This window comes from Cebus imitator, unplaced genomic scaffold (assembly GCF_001604975.1).
Source record: "Cebus imitator isolate Cc_AM_T3 unplaced genomic scaffold, Cebus_imitator-1.0 Scaffold245, whole genome shotgun sequence".
Classification (NCBI taxonomy): Eukaryota; Metazoa; Chordata; class Mammalia; order Primates; family Cebidae; genus Cebus; species Cebus imitator.
The window spans coordinates 1822451-1834654 of NW_016107560.1; positions in this window are offsets into that span (position 1 = coordinate 1822451).

Genomic DNA, 12204 nt, shown 5'->3' on the forward strand with positions numbered 1-12204 from the left:
GATGGAGTGCAGTGGCATGATTTCAGCTCACTGCAACCTGTGCCTCCTGGGTTCAAGCAATTCTTCTGCCTCAGTCTCCTGAGTAGCTGGGACTACAGGCATGAGCCACCATCCCTGGCTAATATTTGTATTTTTAGTAGAGATGAGGTTTCATCATGTTGGCCAGGCTGATATTGAACTCCTGACCTCAGGTTATCTGCTTTCCTCAGGCTTCCAAAGTGCTGGGATTATAGGCATGAGCCACCATGCCTGGCCCTTTTGATTTACTTTTGTCTTAAGTGTCAGTGTCAGCTATGTGCCTCAGAAATTTTAAAGGCTTTTTCTGAAATGATGCCTTGATAAATAACATGTCTACTGCATCACTCCTGCCCTTTCTGTAAATTTTTATAATAACTCACCCTTCTGCACTCTATTCTGTAGAATATTATAGCATAGAGGCGAAGAGTTCAGGCTCTGGAATCAGAATTCATGTGATGAAACCTCAGATTCATCCATTTACTACCTCTGTGATTCTGTTAGTAAAATGTAAAAGCACAATTAAAAAAACAGAATAAATGAAGATTATTTATTAATATCTTTATTATTAATATTTATTATATTTATTAATATATGCATGAAAGAGAAGATCACATGATCTTTAATTACAATGTGTTAATGGTAGTTCTCCACCAGAATATTTTATTCCATAATTTTCATATGCTTGTTTTATATTCTGTGGTGTACCTAATTAAATTATTGAAAAAAAATGATTGTCATTTTCTGTATCAATCTGAATTTTTACCAGAAACCGTTATTTCTCAGAGAAAGAAATATTAGTACCTAATCTAAATTAAAATTCTCAGCCTAAACTTTTAAAATTTAAATAGATTTTGAAACCAATATTAAAATATAGCAATTTAGCTTTCATTTCTCAACTACAAATTGAGCCTTTTACATTATAATCTTGAACATGAAGTTCTGTAGAGCTGCTATTAATTCAGATTGGTTACCTTGGAAACAGGAGCTTTTTCTTTTTAACACATCACTAATGTCATTCATTTCTTTAAAATAAAAATTAAGATGGACTTGCAAAAAGATAAGCTACATTTTTTCCCATTTTCAATTTAGGAGACTGGGTAAAGGGTAATACCTAGCAGCAAAATAACTTTCATTAATAACAAATACAGCTGATTATAAATGGCCTTTGTCATCCTCCTCTGGGACTCCAATAATACAATCTTCTCAATACGTCTCAGTCTCAATTATTCCTAAGCCCTCAAGAAGATAATGCCTGTTTTTGGTAAAAGATGTATCATCACTATGCTGTAGCTGTAGCAATGTAGTTAATGGGTGCACTGTAAAATCAAAAATCCAAACAAATATGTACTAACAAATTTGAAAGGTGTATGTACTATATGTATTTTGCTAATGGAACTGAACTTAAGTACAGACAGGATTCCTATGATAGTATTACGGAATAAACACTAGGCAGTGTTGCAGTTCCACATTAACCACTACCATTACAGATCTTTGAAAAGAAGCTAACAATTATGAAGAAACAAATGAGTTTATTTTTCACCAAAGATTTTTAGTTGCCATTTTAGTGGTAAATACTAGAGGCAAACTGGCTGCCACTTGACCGAAACATGATAAAATAAAACCCATGGAGATATTATGCCAAAAATCATGAATAAATTAATTATTATTTCCCATTTATACTTAAAAAGGTAAGTTTGTCAAAGTAAAAAAGCAAAATAACTAGAGGTTACTAAAATTTTAGGTTTGTTTTAAAGTTGATTTACCTATAAAGTACATTACTAAGAATTATATATACAAATTATTTAATAAAATGGCAAATCTTTATAGTTAACAAATGGTAGCCAATATTTGGTATCAGAAACTATAATTCAGTGTCACCTTTCTTACATAGCAATCATGAGTCCTTGGGAAATGGCTTTTAAGCTTCCTAATCTTAAATTTTGTTTTTTAATTCATGGAAATAAGTCCTACCAAATAAAATTATTGTTTTATATGGAATTTAATAATATATGTAAAAAAAGATATTGTAGAAAATTTAAGTCCAAACAGAACCTGCACACAGATGTTTATTAGAGCTTTATTCATAAATTTCAAAACTTGGAAGCAACCAACAGGCCCTACAGTATGTCAATGGATAAAAACACTATGTTATGTCCAGAAAATGGAATATTATTCAGCACTAAATTGAAATGAGCTCTCGAGCCATGAAAAGGCATGAAGAAAATTTAAATGGATAGTGAACAAAGCCATTCTGAAAGGCTACATACTGTATGATTCCAACTATATGACATTCTGGAAAAAGGAAAATCTGTGAAGAGAATAAAAGTCTAGTGGTTTCCAGAGGTTAGGAAGAGGATGGGTAAAAAGGAGAACACAGAGGATTTTTAAGGTGATTAAACTACTCTGTATGACACTAATGGCAGGTACATGTTGTTGTACATTTTCCCAAATCCATAAATGTACAATAACAAGAGTAAACCTTAATGTAGACTTTGAGTGGTAATGATGAATTCGTGTAAGTTCCTCAGTCGTAACCAATATACCACTCTGGTAGGGGATGCATGTGTGAAGGCAGGGGCTATATGCGAATTAACTATATTTATCCCACAGTTTTGCTATGAACTTAACATTGCTATAAGAAATAAAGTCTATCAAAAGTCTATCAAAACTATATTGTGCAATGTGAAAAATATATAAATGTAAGCAAATGTAAAATTAGACATATATCTGCTGGCAAAGCCCACTAGTTTATATAAACAGAATTTCAGTGATGTAAAAGCAAGATATGGATTAAAATCTTCATTAATTGAGGCAACTTAAGCAAGCTGATGGAATAGGAGGTCACCTGCCCTTATCTCCCCACAACAATAAGATTTCTGCACACATCCACAGCCAAAAGACTCTGTGAAAACCTTGAGATGTGGCAGGAGATTGTGAAATGGAGCGCAAGACCTAGGAGAGTCATTTTGAGAGTGCCAGTGCATACTTAAGTGGCAAACCTGTCAGTCATGCTCTGAGGCTTTATACATGGCTACTGCCCTCTTTGGCCTTGAGACTGTGAGCAAAGCCATGTACCAAGGGGTCCAAGGAAACTATGTACACCAGAGACTTGACAGTCTGTTCTGCCACTGACATCAGTCTTGGCAGTGAATCAAAAAGTTACCCTGAACTGAAACAAGAGATTGATGCCCACTCTCACTACTTCTATTCAATATAGTACTCGAAGTGCTAGCCAGAGAAATCAAGCAAGAGAAAGAAATAAAAGGCATCCAAATAGGAAAAGAATAAGTAAAACTATTACTGTTTATGGATAATATGGTTCTACATCTAGAAAATATAAAAGACTTCACCAAAAGTTTGCTGGAACTGATAAACAACTTCAGTAAAGTTTTGGGATACAAAATCAATGTACAAAAATCAGTAGCATTTCCATTCACCAATGATATTCAAGTTGAGAGACAAAACAAGAGTGCAATTGCATTAACAATAGCCACACACACACACACACACACACACACACACACACACACAATAAAACATGTAGGAGTACATCTAACCAAAGGGGTTAAAAATCTCTACAAATAAAATACAAACCAGCAATCCCATAACTGAGTATACATCTAAAAAACAAATAAAAAAACGTGTTCTACCGAAAGACATACACACTCATACATTCATTGCAGCACTATTTGGAGTAGTGAAGACATGGAAGTAACCAGTATTCCAATCAATGGTGGAATAGATAAAGAAAATGTGGTACATATACACCATGAAATACTACACAGCCATAAATAAGAATGAGATCACATCCTTTGCAGCAACATGGATGCAGCTGGAGGCCATTATTCTAAGTTAATTAACACAGAAACGGAAAAGCAAATACCACATGTTCTCACTCATAAGTGAGATCTAAATATTGGGTACTCATGAACATAAAGATGGCATCAAGAGAGACTAGGGACTACTAAAGGGGAGAAGGATGAAGGGAGCCAAGGTTTGAAAAAACTAACTGTTGAGCACTATGCTCATAACTTGGGTGACAAGATCATTAGAACCACAAGCCTTAGCATCAAGCATTATACCCAGGAATAAAACCTGAATATTTTTACATGTATCCCTTGATATTTTACACGTATCCCTTGAATGCAAAATAAAAGCTGAAAAAAAAAAGAATGTATGCTCAGACAAAAGCAGCTTATAATGCAATGCACATTTAAATCAGTAATTGCTAAATTTATTTTTAAAGTGCTGACATTGAACATAATAATAATAAATAATAATAAAAGAATTAAAAATAAAAAACAAAAATGGAGATATTATAACTGATACCATAGGAAATATAAGATCATCTGAGACTACTATAAATGAACACCTCTATGCACCACAAAATAGAAATCTAGCAGAAATGAATAAATTTAATGTAACACAAAATCCCCAAAGCTTGAATTAGGAAGAAGTAGAAATTCTAAACCAACCAACAACAATTGAGATTGAATCTGTAATTAAAACAAAAAAACTTTTTAACAAAAATCCCAGGATCAGACAGTGTCACACCTAAATTCTATGAAGGCACTATTATGCTGATACCCAAACCAAGAAAGTCCCCACCAAAAAGTAAACTAGAAATCAATATATTTTATGAATACCGATGTAAAATTTCTCAACAAAATACTGGCAAAGTGAATCCAACAGCACATCTAAAAGATAATTTGCCATGATCAAGTAAGTTTCATCCAAGGGACATAAGGATTGCTCAACATGTGCAATCAATAAATGTAATTCACCACATAAACATAATTAAAAACAAAAACCATATAATTATTTCAATAGATGCAAAAAAAGCATTTGATAAAATCTAGCATTGCTTTATATAAAAACCCTAAACAAACTATGCATAGAAAAACTATTCCTCAAAATGATGAAAGCCATGTTTGAGAAATCCATACTGAATGGGGAAAATTTGAAGCCATTACCATAATAACTGGAACAAGACAAGGATGAGCACTTTCACCACTTCTATTCAACATGGTACTGGAAAACCTAGTCAAAGCAATTAGTCATGAGAAAAATAAAGGCACCCAACTGGACAAGAGCAAACCAAGTTACCTCTTGTGGCTGATGATATGATCTTATATCAAGAAAACCCTAAAGGCTCCTCCAAAGGACTCATAGATTTGATAAATAAATTCAGTAGAGTCTCAGGTTACAAAACCAATGTACACAAATCAGCAGCACTGGTGTATAACAATAATGATCAAACTGAGAATCAAATCAAGAACTCAATCTTATTTACAATAGCCACAAAAAATAAAATCCAGGTATTTTATCTAACTTCAAATTACATTACAAGGCTATCATAACGAAAACAACACAGTACTGGTATAAAAGTGGACACATAGACCAAAAGAACATAAGAGAGAACACAGAAATAAAGCCAAATACCTAAAACCAATTGATCTTCATCAATCAGACAAAACCATACTCTGGGGAAAGAACTTCCTATTCAACAAATAGTGATGGGAAAATTGTATAATCACATACAGAAGAATGAAATAGGATCCTTGTTTCTCATGATATACAAAAATTAACTCAAGATGTATTAAAGACCCAAGACCTATAACCACAAATATCCTAAAAGAAAATCTAACATAAACTCTTCTGGACATTGGCCTAGGCAAATAATTTATAACTAGGACCTCAAAACCAAATATAACAAAATAAAAATAAATAAATAGGACCTAATTAAACTAAAAAACTTCTGCCCAGCAAGAGAAACAATCAAGTGAGATTCAGTGGCTCATGCTTGTTATCCCAACATTTTGGGAGGCTGAGGCAGGTGGATCACCTGAGATGAGGAGTTTGAGACCAGCCTGACCAATGTGGAGAAAACTCATCTCTAGTAAAAATACACAATTACCCAGGCATAGGGGTGCATGCCTGTAACCCCAGCTACTCGGGAGGCTGAGTCAGAAGAACTGCTTGAACCAGGGTGGTGGAGATTGCAGTGAGCTGAAATCATGCCATGGCACTCCAGGCTGAGCAACAAGAGTGAAACTCTGCAAAACAGAAGAAAAGAAAAGAAGAGGAGAGGAGAGGAGAGGGGAAGAGAAAAAAGAAAAGAAAAGAAAGGAAGGAGAAAGAGAGAAAGAGAGAGAGAAAGAAGGAAAGAAAGAAAGAAAGAAAGAAAGAAAGAAAGAAAGAAAGAAAGAAAGAAAGAAAGAAAGAAAGAGGGAAAGAAGGAAAGAAGGAAGGAAGGAAGGAAGGAAGGAAGGAAGGAAAGAAAGAAAGAAAGAGAAAGAAAGAAAGAAAAGAAAAAAGGAAATAAACAGGCAACCTACAGAATAGGAGAAAATATTTACAAACTATGCATCTGACAAAGGTCTATAAAGAAACTTAAACCAATTTACAAGGAAAAACCACCCCTACTAAAAAGTGGGCAAAAGACATAAACAGACATTTTTCAAAAGATACACAAATGGCCAACAAATGTATGAAAAAAACTGCTCAATATCACTAATCATCAGAGAAATTAAAATTAAAATTACAATGAGATACCACCTTACTCCAGCCAGAATGACCATTATTAAAAAGTTAAAAAAAAAAATAGCTGTTGGTGTGAACGTGATGAAATGAAAACATTTATACTTTGTTGGTGGGAACATAAATTAGTACAACCTTAACAGAAAACAGTATGAAAATTTCACAAAGAACAAAAAGTAGACCTATCACTTGATCTAGCAATCCCACTACTGGTATCTATGCAAAGGAAAAGCAGTCATTATATCCAAAACACATCTATACACATATGCTTATCACAGTACAATTCACAATTGCAAAATATGGAATTCGTCAGTGCTCAGCCACTGATAATGGTTAAAGAAAATGTGATATATTTATACCATAGAATACTACTCAGCCATTAAAAAAGAATGAAATTATGTCTTTTGCAACAATTCTGATGTGACTGGAGACCATTGTCCTAAGTGAAGTAACTTAGGGATGGAAAACCAAATACTATATGTTCTCACTTATAAGTGGGAGCTAAGCTATGGAAACACAAAGGCATAGAGAATGGTATAATGAACTGGGGAGGCAGAGGCTGCAGTGAGCTGAGATCATGCCATTGTATGCCAGCCTGGGCCACAAGAGGAAAACTCGGTCTCAAAAAAAAAAAAAAAAAAAAAAAAAGACAGAAACTGCCTCAGCGTCCCCAAAGTGCTGGGATTACAGACTTGAGCCATCATGCCTAGCCTGATTATTGGAGAGTCAGAAGGGAAAGGTTGGCAAGGAAGGAGAGAGTTGAAAAATTACTTGTTGGATACAATGTACACTATTCAGGTGATGGATACACTAAAAACCCAGACTTCACCACTATACAAGTCATCTTTGTGACCAAAAACCACTTGTACCCAAAAAATATAGAGATGAAAAATAAAATACAGAAGTTACCCTATAACTGGGCTCCAGTTCCTTTAACTGTTGTCTTAGCTTAGTATTACTCACACAAGGATCCAAAAGGAGACTTGCCTATCTGAGCATCTGTGAAAAGTTTATCATCCTCCATCCCACAGAGGGATACTGAAGGGCACTGTGTTGGATCAAGCTCCTCTCTCTCTCACAGACACAAAGCTATCTTGCTGTGCGCAAAACTTCTTGGAGATACGTCTTTTTGTGCCAGCTACAAAACTTTGCCAGCTTCTGTTTCAAAGCTGATCCTCAAGGGGCAGTCTCACTAGGTTGCAACCCCTCTCTGCCACAGCCCAGGAGTTACTAAACCTGTTTAAGGAACCCCTGAGAGACATACTTAGGCAGACTCGCAGGTGACTGTCTCACAGCAGTTCCAAAAAAAATCTGAATGTCAGCTCCAGCCCCTCTCAGCTGCCATATATAAGCAATGCTGCCCACATAGGAAAGTATTGGGAGTCTTGCCTATTGGTGCCACCATGTTGGGCTTCCAACATCAGTCTGAAGGAAGATTCTGAATTAGCACTGAAACTCAGTTTTCACCTCTCTCAGATATGGTTTGGGGGCAGTTCTACTCAGTCAGGGTCCTTCCTGCCAGGAAGCCTGCCCTTCTGAAGCCTGCTTCCAGCCAGGAAGCCTGCTGTCTGCGAGGGACTTGCTAACCTCTGTTCCTCAGCAGATCTTAAACAGCTGTAGATCTTGGTCCTGTCCCTTCTTGTCTATAGACTGAGAGTAGTTCTGCCTGCCTGAGTACCTGAAGGGAAGCACATCCAGTAGTGCCTCTGCAGGCTGATGTCCTGACCTCAGTCATATTGTGGATCTTGAATAGCCTTGTAAGTTGTTTTTAGCCCTTCTCAACCCCATTTGGAGAGCCGGCCTGCTCACTCACTAACCCAGTGGGAGACACACCTACTTATGACCCCAAAGACAAGCCTAAAGATCTTGATCCTGGCTGCAGACATAAAACAACCCTATGTCTCAATTCCAGCCCATCTCAGCCATAGGCTCAAGCAATACTGCCAGCCCAGAGACCCATCTAGTGATTCAACAGAAGCCTTCTCAGATATTGGAGGAAGCAACAGCCATCGGCATACCTAGTGTCATGCCTCCTATCTGTGAATGCTTGGGATGACTCTCATCTCAGTGTCAGCCCCACAGACCAATATCCTAGTGACAGTTTAGTCCACCCAGAAACGAACTAGGAACCACATTCACTAAAGCCTATGAAAGTAAGCCTACTAGCTGCTTTCTCCATTGTGGACTCAGCATCAGCCTCATGACCTGTATCCAATCCCACTCATCTGTAATCCTAGAGACAATGTAATCAGCCACAAGATTCAATAGGACACTATTTTAACTTGTCAAAATGAGTCTGTAAGACTAAAAGACAGATTTGCTCATTTAAATGCAAATATGCCAGTGCAAGATATAAAGAATAACAAAGAATATGAAGATAACAAAGAATCAAACAAAGGTGACACTACCAAGGGAACCTCATAAAGTTCCACTGACCCCCAAAGAAATAGAAATATAAGAAATGCCTGGAAAGTTTAACCTAAATCTACCTCTCTACATATTTTAAGTTAGATCTAAATGTTTCTCTCTACATAACAAACTATAGCTTACCTTTGTGCCAACCACTGAGTTTCAGGCCAATCAGAGGTGCCCAACAGTTCAAACCATGTTCAAATAAGGTAAATGCCATAGCTGTAACCATGGCCATTTCTGTGCCTCATGTCCATTATCTATATGTCACTTTTCTTTTTTTGTCCATAAGTCTTTGACAACATGGAATCTCGGAGCTCTCTGAACTTATTCTGGTTCTGGGGCTGCCAGGTTTGCCATTCAATCTTCAGTCGATTAAAGTGTTACAATTTGTCTAAGGTTTTTCTTCAAACAAATTTTCTGTGATCTATCAATAAAATAGTGACAATAATAAATGATAATGCATTGTATATTTCAAATTTGCTGAAAGAGTAGATTTCAAATGTTTTCACCACCAAAAATGATAAATATATTAGGTGAAACATTTGTTAATATCTTGATTTAATCATTACACATTTAAAAAGTACATCAAAACATCATATTGTATTCTGTATATAAAAGTAGCATTTGCCATGAAAAGTAAAATTGAATGATAAGATAAAATCAGCTTCAAATATAGAACTTTCATTGATCGATTAAAATTAATCATTTAATTATAAAATTCCAGTATCTACATTATTTGAATTCCTCAAAAGATATTATTTTCTGATATAAATTTGAATGGAATAAGAGCTTTAATTTAGTTTATGCATACTTCATTTGTTATAAGATCTGATGTGCTATTCTGTTTTATTAATTAACATTTATTACTGTAATTATGAAGATAAAAAGGTAAATATAAATTAATTGAATGACAATATATTTATTGGCAAACCATAAAGTGTATATATATTTTATTTCCTATGTAACAAAATATATTGCCTTCATCATAGTTCAATAAAATTCCATTTACAAATGTACTTATTATATTTCCAAAAGTAAAATTGATTGTTTGAAAAACATTTTGGCTAGAAAATGATGCTATAAATTTTGTTGAAGTCCCCATGGCTATCAAAAAATTACTATAAATATTATACAATTTATGTTATGAAACTAACAGTGATTTTTAAGGTTATTTCTATTGAAAAATAAATTCTGAGTTGCAGCACAGATTGTAGATGATTCATTTCACTTCGCTTCAGCAAATGGATGGGAGGCAGACACAGTTATTTTATAACTATAATATTTAGAGATTTCAAAATGAGGTAGAAGCCATAGAAATGTAACTCATTCAGAACTCAATATATTCATCATTTAGAGTTACTAAGAGTCAAAAAACTACTAAGCTAAATTGAAATCAAATTGAACCTATTATATCTATAGATATAGATAGATACATGATATGAAGGTTAATTTATTATTTTTTGAGGTTAATTTATTATTAATAAATAATATATATATGAAGCTTAATTATTTATTTGAGGCAAGATACATATAACGCAGGTATACATAAAAATCTCATGGTTAATGAGGAAAAATCAATCATATAAAGGAGCAATTAGGATTTCTATAGTATGGTGAAGTAATTATTCTTTATAAAGTTCCTTGTACAAACAAATAGATACATATGTAAATAAAGAAGGATGGCAGGAGAGAGAAAGAGAGTCTACTAAGGTTCTGTGATGGTTAATACGGAGTGCCAACTTGACTGGATTGAAGGATGCAAAGTACTGATCCTGGCTGTGTCTGTGAGGATGTTGCCAAAGGAGGTAAACATTTATTTTGAGACAGTGGGCTGGGTAAGGCAGATCCACCCTTAATTTGGGTGGGCACCATCTAATCAGCTGCCAGCAGGTCTAGAATACAAAGCAAGCTAAAAAATGTGAAAGATGAGACTGGCCTAGCCTCTTAGCTTACATCTTTCTCCCATGCTGGACCCTTCCTGCCCTAGAACATCAGACTCCAAGTTCTTCAATTTTGGGACTGTCTTTCCTTGCTCCTAGGTTTGCAGATGGCCTTTTGTGGGACCTTATAATCATGTAAGTTAATACTTAATAAACTCATATATATATATATATATATATATATACAATATATATATGTATATGTGTGTGTATATGTGTGTGTGTGTGTGTGTGTGTGTGTGTGTATCCTATTAGCTCTGTCCCTCTAGAGAACCTGGACTTACACAGATTTTGCTACCAGGAGTGGTTCTAGAGGAACAGACTACGAAAGATGGAGTTCTTTCATTGGTTTGGAGGTTTCTGGAGTTGGCTGCTTAATATGACTAGACCAAAAAATGCTAAGGACTTTACTTTTAATAATGTGAAGAACACTGATAGTCCTTGGCATGGACTGTTTAGAGACCTTGCAAAATAAATGCATTTGATATTCTGGATTCACCATTTGGGAGAGGCAAGTTTTGTGACTCTATACATAATACCTTTGACCATATGTGGAGAATCAAAGAACATTATGAAGCTGGCTAGTTGCTCCTAAGTTCAGTGGACTCAGGGATCAAAGAAAATGATGAATTCAGGGATTCTAACTCCTGACTTCAGAAGGAGATAGTGAGCCTCAAATATGGTAAGGTTGCCCTGAGTGAGAGACTTATCTCCTGTACAGAAAGAGCTGAAACTGTAGGAAAACAGACATAAGCTCTTATCATGTGAGTGGCTGACCTGTAACAAAAGGATATGCACAGCCTTGCCAGGTGTTGAAGTGAGGGCATTAATTGGAGAAGAACAGGACTATGCAACTTGGAATGGGTTGTGTGGGAGGACCCTGCTGAAGCTGGGGACACTGAGTTTGTAAACTCTGATGAACCTTTTCTGCCAAAAGAAACAGCTTCCCCATCCCCAGTAGTGGCGACATCCCCTCCCTGACCCATGCTGCCATCAGCCTTTCCACCTTTGTCTGAGGAGATAAACCTTGTGCTGTCTGAGGCAACAGTGATGGCTTCCCTTGAGACAGTTGCCAGGCAAGGTCATATTGATTCTCCTCAAAAGCCACCCCTAATACCCCTGCTTGCTTCTAGACATATAATCAGACTAAAGTTTTGGCAATTCCCAAGAGGTGAGGCTAAACATGTGACCCATGAGGAGATACACTACACTCAAAAAGAACTGCTTGAGAGTTCTAATTTATATAAGCAGAAATCTGAAAAACAGGCATGGGAATGGATATTAACGGTGTGGG